Source organism: Condylura cristata, unplaced genomic scaffold, assembly GCF_000260355.1.
Source record: "Condylura cristata isolate star-nosed mole 26May11 unplaced genomic scaffold, ConCri1.0 scaffold00032, whole genome shotgun sequence".
NCBI classification, from domain to species: Eukaryota; Metazoa; Chordata; class Mammalia; order Eulipotyphla; family Talpidae; genus Condylura; species Condylura cristata.
This window is the reverse complement of record NW_004567133.1, coordinates 18541424-18546196: the sequence shown is the minus strand read 5'-3', so window position 1 is coordinate 18546196 and position 4773 is coordinate 18541424.

Here is a 4773-nt window from a genome sequence, read left to right as displayed (position 1 = left end):
AGCGGGGCAGACCTAGGGGCCGCCTCCCACGGGCAGCTAGTTGTTGGCAAGGAGACAGACTGGACACGGAGGTCGTTTCAGAGCGAGCGACCCGAGCTTCCGCCTTCCAGCTGCTGCTGTTTAACAGCCAAATGTGCTTGTACATGGTGTCTATATTATTTCCCCATCTTTTGCAAGCCAGCTGCACAATGGCAACCGCTGACATTTCGAGGGAGCCGGGGGAAGGGGGGTGATGCTATTTCCCTCGGAAAGGTCACACGCGCGTTTGGTGGGGCCCACGACAAATGGCCGGACCTGTTTGCAGCACTGTGACTCTGGACTTGGAGATGCCGCGTCTGTGGTTAAAAAATGAGTAAATAAAAGACAGCGGACTCAGCGGGTCCATCAGCATGCGCTGCACTTGGCCCCAAGGACGGGGCTGGGGCCCGTGAGGCCATGAGCTCAGCTGGCCCGGCCCCTCGAGCTCCCTCCGCCCTCCGGGCCCCTTCTGGCTCTGGCCTGCCCTGCCCAGCGGCCCTCCGTGAGAGCCCCACGCTGCCGTGTGGGGTTCCCTCTTGTTCGCCGCGTCCGAGGCCGAGCTTGCTCGACCGGCTCCTCTTTGCTTCCGGCCTGCGTATCTCGTGTGGGTCTTCAGCACGCGGGTACCCCCGCCCCCGATACCTCCTGAATGAGGCGCATCTGTCCGCTGAAGGGAGGGAGGGGGGACAGTTGCCTGGGGGGAGTTCGGCTGGGGGGCCAGAGCTTCGCCCGCGGCCGGGGTGCAGGCCCTTGTCCTGGCACGGGCACCGCATTCCCAGAGGGCCGCGGGCGAGATGGCAGGCGGTCGGGCCACCCCACCCCTTCCCAGGAGGGCGCAGCCTGCGGTCTGCCTCCCTGGAGCTTCTGTCCCGAGACGGCCCAGGGGCTGGTGGCTGGCTGTCTTTCCATTCCTGCTTGAGCAGCGAGGGGACGGCCCGGGGCGGCTTAGCTGTGTGTGCCCGGACGGCTGTTGGCGAGATACCCAGAACGCGTGTACACGTCGGCACGTCGCCCGCTCCTCACGGTGGCCGCTGCTCACATCAGAGATGTCCTGGGCACAGTGGTGGGCAATGCCCCTGACACCACACTCAACAATAACAAAATTAACTGTCAGCCGTTGCCGTTCTGCGGCTGTTTTGCAAAAAGTGGAGGATGATGTCAGGACATGAAGGCCTGTTGGGACTAGAGCTTGTCGGTGGCCGGTGGGGGCCGCCGTGGCTCACCCAGACGCAGCCAGCACCTGTGGCTCTGCCCCCGTCACCTGTGGCCTGCTCTGCAAGCCTGTAGGGAGGCCTGGGGCACGGGGGCGGCGAGCCCCTCCTGCGGCTGGGGGGCCCCTCCTGTCGGGCACTGACGGGCTGGCCCCGAGTCCGCCCTGCCTCACCCTGGCATGCTCCACGCGGCCTGGTGCTGTCACCGAGGACGCCGGTGCGCGTTGGGGAACGCCTTAGGAGTCTGTGGCTAGGAGAGCCAGAGGGAGGACGCAGACCCCGGCCGGCCACTTCCCGGGCCTGGAGCTCAACAACAGCTTTATTCTGGGTGGACGCTCGACTGTCCGAAACGATTACTTGGCTCGCGGGACCACCTCTTTGGACAGAGGCCGTGTTGAGGGCCCGTTCCCCCGCTGGGACACCCCCTACGGCTGGGATGGCGGGTGCTCCCTCCGCGGCCTTCGGGGGGTGAACTTGAAAAAGCGAGGTGCCTGCGCCAGGCTGCGGCCACCTTCCAGGGACCTTGTTCCTCACCCGTGTGCTGCCGGCGGCTGCTGGCTCAGATGTCAGGAAGCCTGCAACTTTGCCCTTCTGGTAGTGTTAGGGTAGTCGTTTGCAATTTTATTCCACTTTTGTCCTTAATATTTTGCAAAGAGTGGAAAACGGCAAATTCAAATGCTCACACGAGTGATAAAAAGCAGGGATCTCAACGACAATCGAGACAAAAATAGAGGCTCTTTGGTTTTAATTGGAGACTTACTAGACTTAAACTAATTAATCACTTAAATTGCAAAGAGGGGAAAACAAAATTAAAGAACTTGTACAAAATGCTAAGTGCATTTTATCAGACGCCAAAGTGTGATCACAGATGTATGTCCGTCTGTTGTGGCAGGCAGGATGGCGTCAGTGGCGGAAAGTCCTTCAAATTGTTTGAACCAAGGGGACACTCTTAGGCTCCGGGGTTGGGGTTCCCGGGCCACGCCGAGGAGCAGGACGAACTGCAGGGACAGGGATCTGGGGGGTGCGGAAGCCTGCGGCGTGAGCACAGCCCCCTCCCTCCAGTTCCACGGCTGTTTGGCTTCATGCAGACGGCCTCAGGCCCCCCCGCAGGGCTCTCCCAGGTCACCCTCAGCCACACCCGCGAAAGTCTTACTCCCAGTGCTGAGACGTCGGTCCCAGGACGGATTCTGGCTGGCCGTCTTGGGGGGTGTGCCACCCCTCCACCCAGCAGTGTCCGGGGAAAGAGCGCCACCACGAGGGGGCAGGATCGGGCCACATGCCCACTCGTGGTCAGGAAGGCCCAAGCCGGAGGCTACGGGAAGGACATGGAGGAGAAATATCCCCTGACACCGACCACCGCTAGCTCCCTCCTTGCCCCTTGCACTGAGGCTTCTGTCCTGCTGTCTCAGATTGGAAAGAGAAGGACAGTTTGTTCTGGTGGTCAGTCATGTGATAGAAGCTCAGGCTACTCAGCTGGACCGACCTCACCGCATAAATGGAGTAAATCATTTACATTCTGGCCAAGGCTCGCACAGAGAGCTCTGGGGTGGTGGGCAGCCTCCCGCCGACCGCTCTCTGAATGTGGCTCCCTGGGCGCTACGTGGAGGCATCTGTTCCGATCACCTGGTGGCCTCCCTCCCTCAAGGAGTTAAGCCGGAAGCTGAAGAGAATGAGAACTGGGCCAGGGACGAGGGCTCTGCTTCGTGGAGCCTTCAGGCTTTGAGTGACAAATGTGTTGAGATGTGAAGGAGAGAAATATGTATCCCATACAGATTTGTTTTTCATGTAAATAAGTGTTTTAGCCTCAAACTTCCTGGCATCTCATTATGCAGGTGACTTAGTCATTGACATGCACGCGATTTGCATCCCCCCTCCTTGCCAAAAGTGCAGAGACTGTAGCTTGGCCAGACCAACCGCTGTCCTGGGCGCATTTGTAAACCTGCAGGAGAGCCAGTGGCGGGGGCAGGGGGCCTAGGTCTGCTGTGTCAGGCTTTCGGGGCGCTTTATCCTGCTGACGTCAGCACACACCTTCCACTCTCGTGTGGGGCGCCCACACTTCAACCCGGCCTCCAGCCGCCATCGGGTCAGGGCACCCAGAGGCCAGAGTGGGTGTCGCCCACGCCCTTTGCTGTAAGATTCGGGGAGGCGGAGGCTGCACCACGCCGCTGGGCCCGGTCGTGCCAATTTTTTTTTTTAAGATTTATTTGTGCACACAGAACTGGGGGACAGGCCAGCGATGTGGGGGCAGTGAGAGGACTCACCAGGGACAGAGTGGGGAGCAGAACAGGCAGATGGACGAAGTACACTGCTGAGGGGAGCAGCGGGCGGGCCAGGAGAGGTCTGCCACGCCATGTGGATCTCCTCCAGGGCAGGCGGGGATGGAACTCATGCGGAAGTGGCTTCAGCTTCTCAGTGCTGTGCCTTAACCCGCTGCGCCCCCAGGGCGGGCCCCTCGTGTCTGTTTCTAACTGCGTGGCAAGAAGATGGCGTTTTCCAGCTGCTTCCCCCTCAGCCCCCGTGGGTCAGCGACCTGCTCTTGTGGCCACTTGAAGAGACCCCGGTGGGCTCGAGCCCAGCCTGGGGCAGCCGCGGAGCCCCCGCCCCGGGCTGTGGGCCAGGCCGCCCCGGCTGCCTTTCAGGGCTGCTCTTGCTCATTTTCATTTGCAGATGGGAGTTTGATTTAGGACCGGCCTTTGGTTTCTCCCAGACCTAGGAAGTAAACATTTCTCACTCTCAAACCCCACAAATTAATCATTTTTGCAAATCAGAGCTGAGCTCTGCGCCTCTGACCAGGCGCCTGAGCCTGCTGGCCCAGGGAGCCTGGATTCGCCAGCGTGTCTGCTAATGCATATGCATTTGCTCTTCTCGTGGGAGCTGGGGCCCGCGGGCTTCACGGGGTGAAGCTCTGCTCACTAATCATAATGCAATATCAGTGTTTTCTGCAAATCCCCTTATTATCTCTGCATCATTAGCAGTTTCTGAGCTTGTCTACAACTAATTTCACAGTGAATCCTATTTCTACCCGATATTTTAAATAAGCTATCATGCCGGGCAGCAGCTGACGCGCCGCTGAGAAAGCGGCAAATCAGCCTGGGCGGTTTTCGACGGCCTCTGAGGAGCCAGCCGCGGCCGCCTCGAGGCGGCGGGGGCTCTGGGACCAGCCCTGGCCGGCCGCAGTGGTGGAGAGGGGCCGTGCCCAGGCGCTTGGCCCTGCCCCGCCACTTTGGGCAGATGGCCCTCAGCACTGCAGTGACGTGGGCACCGTGAGGGGTGACACCTCACACCTGCCCCCGCTGACGCTGCACACCCACGATCAGCTGACGTCACACACCCGCCCTCAGCTGACGCCGCACACCCGCCTCCGCTGACGTCACACACCCACGCTCAGCTGACGACGCCCACCCGCACCCGCTGACGTCACACACCTACGCTCAGCTGACGCCTCACACCCGTCCCCGCTGACGTCACACACCCACGCTCAGCTGACGCCGCGCACCCGCCCCCGCTGACGTCACACACCCGCCCCCGCTGACGCCGCACACCC